At 40.8% G+C, this 12,963-nt stretch overlaps 1 protein-coding gene across 1 annotated transcript in view; it reads right to left on the reverse strand.

Annotated features, from left to right (window-relative positions):
* WNK3 (WNK lysine deficient protein kinase 3) overlaps window positions 1–12,963 on the reverse strand; it is a 139,335-nt gene that overhangs the window by 116,778 nt on the left and 9,594 nt on the right.

A 12,963-nucleotide genomic window follows, 5' to 3' on the forward strand; every position in this document is an offset into this window, starting at 1 on the left:
AAAAAATCCTACATTTCTAGACAACAGGGACACAGACAGTACACCACCCCGTACACCGTCTCTGACCATATCACTCAAAGAACTTCAATAAAAATGTGGCCGGCCGGGCGCGGTGGCTCAAGCCTATAATCCCAGCACTTTGGGAGGCCGAGACGGGTGGATCACGAGGTCAGGAGATCGAGACCATCCTGGCCTACATGGTGAAACCCCGTCTCTACTAAAAAAAAATACAAAAAACTAGCCGGGCGAGATGGCGGGCGCCTGTAGTCCCAGCTACTCGGGAGGCTGAGGCAGGAGAATGGCGTAAACCCGGGAGGCGGAGCTTGCAGTGAGCCGAGATTGCGCCACTGCACTCCAGCCTGGGCCACAGAGCGAGACTCCGTCTCAAAAAAAAAAAAAAAAAATGTGGCCATAAAAAGTTAGAAAAGGAAGGTATGGGCTGGGCACGGTGGCTCACACCTATAATCCTAGCACTTTGGGAGGCCAAGGTGGGGATAACCAGCCTGGCTAACACAGTGAGATCCCCATCTCTACAAAATAATAATAATAATAATAAAAAGCTGGGTGTGGTGGTGCATGTTTGTAGTCCCCAACTACTTGAGACGGTAAGGTGGGAGGACTGTTTGAACCTGGGAGGCAGAGGTTGCAGTGGGCCAAGATCATGCCACTGCACTCCAACCTTGGTGACGTAGTGAGCGCCTGTCTCAAAAAAATTATATTTAAAAAAAGTTGGAAAAATTTTATCAAAGTTGTACATGACATTATCTTCTAATTTGTTTTATTCTCTTTCATAGCATGCTATGTTTTATTTCTCATTCCTTTTTTTCTAGATGAAGTCTCACTCTGTCACCCAGGCTGGAATGCAGTGGTGCGATCTCAGCTTACTGCAACCTCTGCTTCCCAGGATCAAGTGATTCTCCTGCCTCAGCCTCTTGAGTAGCTGGGATTACAGGTGTCCACCATCACGCCTGGCTAATTTTTGTATTTTTAGTAGAGATGGGGTTTCACCATGTTGACCAGGCTGGTCTTGAACTCTTGGACCTGAAGTGATCCCCCTGCATCGGCCTCCCAAAGTGCTGGATTACAGGCATGAGCTATCACACCTGGCCTTCTCATTCCTTCCTTGTGTTATTTCTCCCCTATTTTCTTCACCAGTTTCATTAATCATTTTTCAGAAAGCCCAAAATAATAAAATATATTTATCCTATTTTTATGTACGTAAATTTTAAATTAATTTCAGTTTTTCTGAATTCCCTCTTCCTTTCTTTTAATGTTACTTTCCTAACTTCATAACATGAGTACTAAATTCCTTTAGTTATTATTCAATAATAATGAAGATATTTTAGGCTATACATTTTCTAACAGGTATAACTTTTGCAATAACCCACAGGTTTTGTTGTAATGTCTTCTCTTTTTTATTGCTTTCTAGTTTATAATCTCAGTTTTGATTTTCTCTTTGATTCAAAATTTATCTAGGAATGTGATTTCTGCTCTCTAATTAGTTAAGAATCTTTTGGTTATTCATTTCATTATTTATTTCCAATCTTATTGAGTAATGCAAGTACAAAATCTCTCTTCTTTAACTTAAGGTTTTTGGGGGGCCACATATAACAATGTATATTTCCTGTTTGAAGGATATAAAGTTCTATACATCCATCGAATAAAGTTTGTGGATTGTGGATTATATTATTCAACTCCTCTGTATTTTTTTATTTTTATTTTTTTTTTGAGATGGAGTTCCGCTCTTGTTGCCCAGGCTGAAGTGCAATGGCGCAATCTTGACTCACGGCAACCTCCGTCTCCCGGGTCCAAGCTGTTCTCCTGCCTCAGCCTCCCGAGTAGCTGGGATTACAGGCATGCGCCACCACTCTGGCTAATTTTGTATTTTTAGTAGAGATGGGGTTTCTCCATGTTGGTCAGGCTGATCTTGAACTCCCGACCTCAGGTGATCCACCCGCCTCGGCCTCCCAAAGTGCTGGGATTACAGGCCTGAGCCACCGCGCCCGGCACAACTCCTCTGTATTTACTCACTTTTTGTGTACTAGATGTCTCCTATTCTGAAAGAAATGCACATGAAATTTCCCACTACAAATACATGTTTGTCTTTTTTGAAAATGCTATTAGAGGTTATTCAGCCAAAATATTTTTGGTGTCTACAAGTTTTTCATACAATTTCTTAAACTATGAAGTATATAATTTCATAATATCCTGTCTAATGTTTTAACCTTGTTTTTCTCCTTTTTTGATGCACATTAACATTGCCACTTTGAGGACAGGTGTGGTGGCTCAAGCCTGTAATCCCAACACTTTGGGAGGCCGAAGCAGGCAGATCACCCGAGGTCAGGAGCTCAAGACCAGCCTTGCTGACATGGTGAAACCACATCTCTACTGAAAACACAAAAATTAGCCAGGTGTGGTGGCACGTGTGTGTAATCCCAGCTACCTGGGAAGCTGAGACATGAGAATCACTTGAGCCCAAGAGGCAGAGGTTGCAGTGAGCCAAGACCATGCCACTGCACTCCAGCCTGGGAGACAGAGTGAGACTCTGTCTCAAAAAAACAAAACAACAAAACAAAACAAAAAACATTGCCACTCTTGCTTTCTCTTTGCTTTTTTATATCTTTACCTTTTCTTTATCACTGCTTTAAGTATTATTTTAGTAAATAACACATGTGCGTTTTGTCTTTTAACTCCACCTGACAGTCTGAGTTTCTTAATGAGCAAATGCAACATGTCCACATTTGGTATACCAAATACTATACTTAATTTTACTCCTTCAATCTTATTTTATGTTATTTATTTATTTTACTTTATTGCTTTCTATTATTAACTGAGAGATACATCAGGCCAGGCACAGTGGCTCACATCTGTAATCCCAACACTTTGGGAGGTCAAAGTGGGTGCATTGCTTAGGCTCAGGAGTTTAAGAGCAGCCTGAGCAACATGACGAAACCCTGTCTCTACAAAAAATACAAAAATTAGCCAGGCATCGTGGTGTATGTCTATAGTCCCAGCTACTTAGGGGGCTGAGGCTGGAGGATCGCTTGAACCCGGGAGGTCGAGACTATAGTGAGCCATGTTTGCACCACACTGCACTCTAACCTGAGTGACAAAGTGAGACTCTATCTCAAAAAAACAAAGAGGTACATAATATTTTTCCTTTTTTACTAGTGGATAGCCTCCCTTTCTACTCAATATCAAACATATTTATCTGTTATAAGAAATGAAGTAATTCATCTACTCATTCTCCCTACTTCACCTAGCCCTCACTCACCAAAATAAATAATCTAAAATACTAATACTTTCCCCCCTTTCTATCATACCACATAGACAATACATGTAGAAGACTTAATCACTGGTCAGGCACGATGGCTTATGCCTGTAATCTCAGTACTTTGGGAGGCTGAGGCAGGTGAATCATTCAAGCTCAGGAGTTCGAAATCAGCCTGGGCAACATGGCAAAACCTTGTCTCTACTAAAAATAAAAAAAATTAGTCGAGCATGGTGGCACATCCCAATAGCTGTAGTCCTAGCTTCTTGGGAGGCTGAGGTGGGAGGATCACTTGAGCCTGGGAGGTAGAGGTTGCAATGAGTCAAGATTCCGCTACTGCACTCCAGCCTGGGCAACAGAGGAAGACCTTGTCTCAAAAAAAAAAAAAAAAAAAAAAAAAAAAAAGGACTTAATCACCCCTACACTGTCTACTCCTATATGATTGCCCCTCCCCCTCACAGACTTCTATTCTAGCTGTAGAGTCTTAGCACTTTCATCAAATATTCCATTCATTCAATGTCAACATATGTTAGTTACACAGATCTAGCTTCATCTTTTTAACTATTACATAGTTTTCTGCACTATGGTCCATGAATATCTTTTTCACCCTGGGAGATGATATCTTTTTTTTTTTCTTTTCTAAAGACTCTTTTTTTTTATTATTATTATACTTTAAGTTCGAGGGCACATGTGCATAACGTGCAGGTTTGTTACATATGTATACTTGTGCCATGTTGGTGTGCTGCACCCATTAACTCGTCAGCACCCATCAACTCGTCATTTACATCAGGTATAACTCCCAATGCAATCCCTCCCCACTCCCCCCTCCCCGTGATAGGCCCTGCTGTGTGATGTTCCCCTTCCTGAGTCCAGGTGATCTCATTGTTCAGTTCCCACCCATGAGTGAGAACATGCGGTGTTTGGTTTTCTGTTCTTGCGATAGTTTGCTGAGAATGATGGTTTCCAGCTGCATCCATGTCCCTACAAAGGACACAAACTCATCCTTTTTTATGGCTGCATAGTATTCCATGGTGTATATGTGCCACATTTTCTTAATCCAGTCTGTCACTGATAGACATTTGGGTTGATTCCAAGTCTTTGCTATTGTGAATCTTAGCTGATTAGAGATTCTTGGATGATGTAGCCTTTTCCCCTTAATGGTCTACCATCTTTTAGCTTCTAGCACTGAAGATAAGAAGAAAGGTGCATGTAAGATTCTTTTTTCTTGGTTAGTCTAGTTATTTACCAGATTTTACCTAGATATCTACTTTTAGATACTACTACTTTTGATTATCGAGACTACTAATTCAATCAGAAAAGTGATTCTTTTCCCCTCATATTCAATCCTCCTCTTCTGAGTCCTTCATTTACTCAGAGGGGCCCTGGGGTACCTTATGTAGTCCCATGAGTGATGGAGCTATAGCAGTCTCTCCCCTGAGGGCTGCTCTGTAACAACTAACATCTTGTTAGACATCGAGGAAGTGTGTTTGCTCCTTATTTTCCTAGAATGCAAAAGCTAACTCTCTCTCCTACTCTGTAGATGATAAATGACCCTGTCTACCCTCTAGACCCTCAAGACTAAAAGACTGGTCAGCCCACTAGTCTTTTAGCTCTGCTCACACTTTTGAGGGGGCAAACTATACAAAGAGATCAGCAGATCTTCCCCTGTATTATAGGAGGAATGTTTGTGTCCTCTCTCCTCTGTCAAAATTTGCCCATCTCTACTAAAAATATAAAGAAGCAGCCAGGTGTGGTGGCGGGCACCTGTAATCCCAGCTACTCAGGAGGCTGAGGCAGGAGAATCACTTGAAGCCAGGAGGCGGAGGTTGCAGTGAGCTGAGATTACACCACCACACTCCAGCCTGGGCAATAGAGTGAGACTCCATTTCAAAAAAAAAAAAAAGACAAGGAGACAAGAGAAAGCTCACTGCCAACTCTCCTCACCAAGCCAGGAAGACAGCCCTCACCAGAAACCCACCAAGCTAGAACTTGATCTAGGACTTATAATCTCTACAACTTTGAGAAAAGATGCTCAACATCATTAGTTGTCAGGGTAATGCAAATCAAAACCACAATAAAATACCACTTCACACCCATTAGGATGGCTATTATCTAAGTAAATAAATATATAAATAAATAAATAAGAAGTGTTGGCAAGGATATGGAGAAACCTTGTACATTGCTGGGGAATGTAAAATGGTATAGTCATTGTGGAAAGCAACACGATGGTTCCTCACCATATTAAACATAGAATTACCATATGCTGCAGCAATTCTACTTTTAGGTATTCTAGGTATATACCCAAAAGAATTGAAAGCAGAGACACAAACAGACATCTGTAGAACCATGTTCATAGCAGCATTATTCACAATAGCCAAAACGCAGAAACAACTCAAATGCCCACCAACACATAAATAAACAAAATATGGTATATGGTATATACATACAGTGGAATACTGTTTAGCCTTAAAGAGAAAGGAAATTCTGATACATGCTACAAAACATGGCTGAATCTTTTTTTTTTTCCCCCGAGACGAAGTCTTAATCTGTCACCCAGTCTGGAGTGCAGAGGCACAATCTCAGCTCACTGCAACCTCCACCTGCCTGGTTCAAGCAATTCTCCTGCCTCAGCCTCCTGAGTAGCTAGGATTACAGGCACATGCCACCATGCCCGGCTAATTTTTGTATTCTTAGTAGAGACGGGGTTTCACCATGTTGGCCAGGCTGGTCTCGAACTCTTGACCACTTCGGCTTCCCAAAGTGCTGGGATTACAGGCGTGAGCCACCGCACCCAGCCAACATGGATGAATCTTGAAAACGTTATGGTAAGTGAAATAAACGAGACAGGAAAGACAAACATTGCTTGATTCCACTTATATGAGGTACCTACAATAGGCAAATTCATAGAGACAAAAAGTAGAATAGTAGTTAACAGGAGCTAGGCAGAATGGGGAATGGGAAGTTAAATTGTTTAATGAGTACAGAGTTTCTATTAGGAATGACAAAGTACTGGAGATGGACACTGCTATGTACAATGATGTAAATATACTTAATGCCACTGAAAAATTGCACATTTAAAAATGGTTAAGATGGCTGGGCACAGTGGCTCACGCCTGTATTCCCACCACTTTGGGAGGCCAAGGCGGGCGGATAACTTGAGACCAGGAGTTCAAGACCAGCCTGGCCAACATGGTGAAACCCCATTCTCTACTAAAAATACAAAAATTAGTCGGGTGTGGTGGCACGCGCCTGTGATCCCAGCAACTCGGGAGGCTGAGGCATGAGAATTGCCTGAACCCAGGAGGCAGGGGTTGCAGTGAGCTGATATCATGCCACTTCACTCCAGTCTGGACAACAGAGTGAGACTCTGTCTCAAACAAACAAACAAACAACAACAAAAAAAGATTAAGATGGTAACTCTTATGTTATATATTAGACATTTTGCCACAATAAAAACTATTTTTAGAAAGTTAAGGAAGTCAGCTGGGCACAGTGGTTCACATCTGTAATCCCAGCACTCAGGGAGGCTAGGAAGGAGTTCAAGACCAGCTTGGGCAACAAAACAAGACCCCATCTCTACAAAATAGCCAGGCATGGAGGCATGCACCTGTAGTCCTAGCTACTTGGGAGGTTGAGGCAGGAGGATCACTTGAGCCCAGGCATTCGAGGCTGCAGTGAACTATGGTCACGCCATTGCACTCCAGCCTGGGCAAGAGAGCAAGACCTTGTCTTGAAAAAAAAAATAAGGAACTCAGAGAACAAAAGCAAGGAAACAAGTAGAGTCTTTATGTTTTACTATCTGACCTGACTAATAAGTCTTTTCTTTTTTTTTTTTGAGATGGAGTCTTGCTCTGTCATCCAGGCTGGAGTGAGTGGTGTGATCTCGGCTCACTGCAACCTCCGCTTCCCTGGTTCAAGCAATTCTTGTGCCTCAGCCTCCCACAGCAGCTGGGATTACAGGTGCTCGCCATCACACCTGACTAATTTTTGTATTTTTAGTAGAGACGGGGTTTCGCCATGTTGGCCAGGCTCGTTTTGAACTCCTGACCTCAGGTGATCCGCCCACCTCGGCCTCCCAAAGTGCTGAGATTACAGGTATGAGTCACTGCCCCGGGCCCAACCTGACTAATAAGTCTTAAATGCCCCTATAATTGGCTACAAGTCCTCTACTCATGATAAACAGCAGATCTACTCTGAAGAATAAAGAGTAATTCTTTTTTGAGACAGGGTGTCACTCTGTCACCTAGGCTGGAGTGCAGTGGCGCGATCTCAGCTCACTGCAACTTCCACCTCCCAAGTTCAAGCGATCCTCCCACCTCAGCCTACCGAGTAGCTGGGACTACAAGCATGTGCCACCACACCCAGCTGATTTTTGTATTTTTTGTAGAGATGGGATTTCGCCGTGTTGCCCAGGTTGGTCTCAAACTCCTGACCTCAAGTGATCCACCTGCCTCAGCCTCCCAAAGTGCTAGGATTATAGGCATGAGTAAGCGTACCTGGCCAGAATAATGAATACACTTTGATGCCTTCTGATTAAATTAGTAGAATGCCAAGTCTTTCATGTGCCAGATAAACCACCCTACTTCATCCTTTGATTCTACAGACTGAAAGTAGTCAGCATTAGGAATAAACAACTTTACAAAATTACAACTGTTTTCCCAGATATACTGCTGGAGGTGAAATCTACTAAAAATGTGGAGCCAAGATCTTCAAAACTCCACTTCAAATTTAGCAAGGGGAAAGTAAACCTGTTAAAGTAGCACCAAAATCCAGAGAGAAATACTTAGAGTAGAGCTTTCAGCTACCACAGTAACATCCTTTAAACACACACACCCCTACGTGCATTGTTGTATTAATGACAACCACTTTGGTAGAGAAACTTTCACACATCATCAATAAGAATTCTTACACAAGAAAGGAATGATGAGCCACAAAGACAAACTAGAGAACAACACTAGCTAATGAAGGTGACATAGTCAAATGCCGGGAAAATTATAGTCTATGAAAATGATCCCTAAATCTTGCTGTCTCAAGGTAAGGACACCAAGAAGAAAGCATCAAATATCAATTTTATATCAAATATCAGTGTTATAAATGTTCATTTACATGGCTGGTAAATAGGAGTCAAATACAAATTTATCAAATAGATTTCAACTACTCCAGACTACTTTAAAAAGAAATACTATCCTTTTATAAATGCTAACTAAACATTCAATCTATTATAACATATGGAATGCTAAAAATGTACACAAAACCTTTCCTGAGACATGGCACAATACCAGTATGACCAACCTGCATATATATTTATTCAAGATAAGAAGCATTTCATTTCCAAAAAGTAAACTATGTCCTTATCAGCTATGTCTCTTAATGCAAACACCAACAATGCTCTACAGAACCAAGTCAGAGGCTACATGGATCTGTTTCTGCAAATGTGAAAGGAGAAATTATTAACAATGATATAAAAGTTATACTACAAAATAACCTAATCAAGTAAGGATGAATATTACAAAGGCTTCAAAATGATGCTTAGCTTATAAAGCACTCTATCAATGAATTATTTTTTTCTTTTTAGAGAGACAGGGTCTCACTCTGTGTTGCCCAGGTTGGAGTGCAGTGGCACGATCATAGTTCACTGCAGCCTTGAACTCCTGGGCTCACATGATCCTCTTGCCTCAGTCTCCCAAATACCCAAGACACTACTGGGACATGCCACTATGCCTATGCTCAGCTATTTTTTCTTTTTCTTTTTGTGGAGATGTGGTCTTGCTATGTTGACCAGGCTGGTCTTGATTTCCTATCCTCAAGCTATTCTCCTGCCTCAGCTTGAATATTCTTGATAAACATGAGGTTGCTCAGTATTTTAACACTACCATTTATTGAACACTAAAATGTGTTACATTCTTTGCAAGTATTCTCTCTAATCGTCAATGTTTTCTTTTCTTTTCTTTTTTCTTTTTTTGAGATGGAGTCTTGCTCTGTGGTCCAGGCTGGAGTGCAATGGCATGATCTGGGCTCCCTGCAACCTCTACCTCTTGGGTTCAAGCAATTCTCTTGCTTCAGCCTTCTGAGTAGCTGGGATTACAGGCATGCGCCACCATGCCCTGCTAATTTTTGTATTTTTAGTAGAGCAGGAGTTTCGCCATGTTGGCCAGGCTGGTCTCGAATGCCTGACCTCAGGTGATCCACCCACCTCGGCCTCCCACAGTGCTGGGATTACAGGCGTGAACCACCGTGCCCAGTCGATGTTTTATTTCTTAAACTGGGCAGTAGGTACATAGTTTCCATTACGTTACTCTTTATTCTTTTTGGTACATCCAAAGTATTTATCATATTTTTCTTTAAAAGAAAAGTAAAAAATTAAGACTCCAGTTAAGCTATCTGGCTTACCCAAGGTAACTAACTGGCACAGGCAACACTGGAACCCCGTACGTTGAATTCTGAATCCGAAGCACTTTCTAGTTCACTACTCTGCCTCTCAGAAATGGCAGTCATAGCAATGAGCGCAGATATCTCATTCACAAACCACTTTCCATGGAGAGATGGTGTAGTACCCCAGAACTCATGCTAAGAAATAAACAGACACTGAGGATAATGATAATTTGTAAATGGTGACATCAACGTATCAATTAAGAAATCACGGTATAATAGTCATAATCTGGCAATATTACCATACTAAAACTTGAGATAGCAGTGGTATTAATACCTAAAGAAAAGTGCTGGCTGGGCACGGTGGCTCACACTTGTAATCCCAACACTTTGGGAGGCTGAGGCAGGTGGATCCCCTGAGGTCAGGAGTTCGAGACCAGCCTGGCCAACATGGCAAAATCCCATCTCTACTAAAAATACAAAAATTAGCTGGGCGTGGCGGCACATGCCTATAATCCCAGCTACTCGGGAGGCTGAGGCAAGAGATTTGCTTGACCTGGGAGGCTGAGGTTGCAGTGAGCCGAGATCACGCCACTGTACTCCAGCCTGAGTGACAGTGCAAGACTCCATCTCAACAAAAAACAAAAAGAAAAAAGAAAATTGCTCACAAATGGTAGTCAAGGTAATAAATCAAAAGGCAATAAATCATGCACAGAACCAGGTTCACTTATCTTCCAGAACTGCTGATCAAAGATGTCCTCATCCAATCAGAATGTGAGCATTCAGTTCATTTGGTCAGGCTCTTGCCTTAGCAGGAGGACATACAGGAACATCTAGATCCTTTGTTCCGACTCTATAAGCACCAAGCCAGCTTCTGATTATAATTTAGCTCCCCATGTATCTAGCCTAAAGACTACATAGAACATTTTACCTAACAACTATATTTCTCATTTTAAAATAATAAACTTGTGTCCTAGATTTAGGAGCTGAAGTGAACATAAGTCAGTCTTCCCAACTCCCCAACCTCTGGACACTGACAAAAGGTGAAGGCCAGATACTGAACCATAACAATCTAATCATGAAACTATTCCTCAGGTGCCCTTCAATGACACCATTAACGGACATCCCTTGAGTTTCAGCAGTTCAAAGTTAAGAATCTTATCTTAAACAGGATCCATTTAAGAAATCATTTGTTCTAAAATGGTTAAAAACATAAAAGAATGATCTGCCCAAGTAACTAGTGAGTGGGAATTATTCAATCTATGCAAATGTTTTATACACACACACCACACACACACACACACACACACACATCATTGATGGAATACAAATCCTGACTTTGCTCCACTGGAAAAATTGCTTAATATATCTAAATTTCAGTTCCACCATCTGAAAACTAATAATCCTTATCTCATATACCTATTCTAAGAATTAAATAAAATATTCAAATTAAGTACCAGTATAAATGTTCCATTAATGTTACTTTTGATAAATGGAAAATATATGATAGCTGCTATTACTAACTATATCAAATATCTCAACCATAAATTCTCCTATTGTTGGGTTTCCAGAAACTTAACAGGTATACTGGGGAGAAATCACATAAAACTAACAGGTAATGCCAATTAATAAATGCAGAAGGAATGTGAGAAAAAAAATCATTAGAACACTACAGTTATAATGATGACATGCAAGATACACCAATGGATGCTAAAATCAGTGGGCAAAAGTGTAAAAGAAAACAGCATATTTGCATAGTCTCAAAGATCTACCCCCAAGATATTTACTAATATGCAACAGGAAAAATAGTAACTTTATATGAGAGAAAGCCTGGCAGATATCACCTTAACCAAGTGATCAAGATTATTATCACCAGTAATACAAAACAACACCATGTACCCCCAGTTATGATGCACTGAGGATGGTGCATCACTTCTGTGGTATTCCTGCCAAAAATGCATAGTCTAAATCTAATCATGAGAAAACATAAGACAAAGTCAAATTAAAGGGCAATCTAAAAAATAACTAAGGGCCAAGCAAGGTGGCTCACACCTGTAATCCCAGCACTTTGGGAGGCCGAGGCAGGAGGACTGCTTGAGGCCAGGAGTTAGAGATCAGCCTTTTCAGCATAGCAAGACCCCATCTCTACTAAAAATAAAAATACAAGATATTAACATAAAGGGAGTCTGGGTGATGGGTATACAGGAACTTTCTATACTCTTTTTGCAACTCTTCTGTGAGTAGAAAATATATCAAAATAAAAAGTTTTTAAAAAAGAAAACTATGTAATAAAGGAGTGATATCCCTGTTGCCCCCTACTCTCAACCCTACCATTTCCTTTAAACAAACCTATATTAAACAGCCCTTTCATCATTTCACTAACTCCAATTTCTAAGCCTTCTTATAACTATAAACTCCTTCTACTGTAAGCTTTGTGAAAATGAGGCCTGTGTCTGCTTTTTATCCCCATTATGTACCTAGCATTTGGCATGTATCTGGCACATTGCAGGTACTATTTATCTGTTGAATGAATGAACAAATGGCAGCTACAGTCTATTGTATTCATTTCCTATTGCTACTGTAACAAACTACAACAAACGTAGTGGCTTAAAACAGAAATGTATTATCTGCTAGTTGTAGGGATCAAGAAATCCAAATTGAGTCTCTCTAGACTAAAATCAAGGTATCAGGAGGGCTGCATTCCTTCTGAAGGTTCTAGAGAAGAATGCTTCCTTACCTTTTCCAGCTTCAGGAGACTGTCCACATTCGTTGGCTCATTGTCAGCAATTGCATCACTCCAGCCTCTGCTTCCATCGTCATATCTCCTCCTCTGACTATGGCCATTCTGCCTCCCTCTTATAAGGACCCTTGTGATTACACTGGGTCTACCCAGATAATCCAGGGTAATCTTCCAATCCCCAGATCTTTAAGTTAATCACATCTACAAAGTTCTTTTTGTAATGTAAGATGACATATTCACAGATTCCAGGGATTAGGACATGGACATCTTTGGGGGGCTATTTTCAGCTTACCACTTGTATCAATTTTTTAAATCTATCAAGCAAATAATTAGCTCAAAACTAACTCACTCAACTAACCGGGGAAATTAATGCTATTTCCCAGACAAAGGCTATCTCCTGCCACTCCCACCCTTTGTCATTTTGTAAAAGCATTTACCTTTGGTTTATATTTAATAAAGTCCATGACTAGTTTTTAAACAGAGACGAGAACATGTATATTTAAGCAAGCTCTATCCCTCCTCCCTTCAATGTAATCACGCTTTGTCCATGAGTGAATTCTACTTTTAGGGCTGGATCTGATGA

Source organism: Trachypithecus francoisi, unplaced genomic scaffold, assembly GCF_009764315.1.
Source record: "Trachypithecus francoisi isolate TF-2019V2 unplaced genomic scaffold, Tfra_2.0 Lachesis_group6, whole genome shotgun sequence".
Taxonomy (NCBI): domain Eukaryota; kingdom Metazoa; phylum Chordata; class Mammalia; order Primates; family Cercopithecidae; genus Trachypithecus; species Trachypithecus francoisi.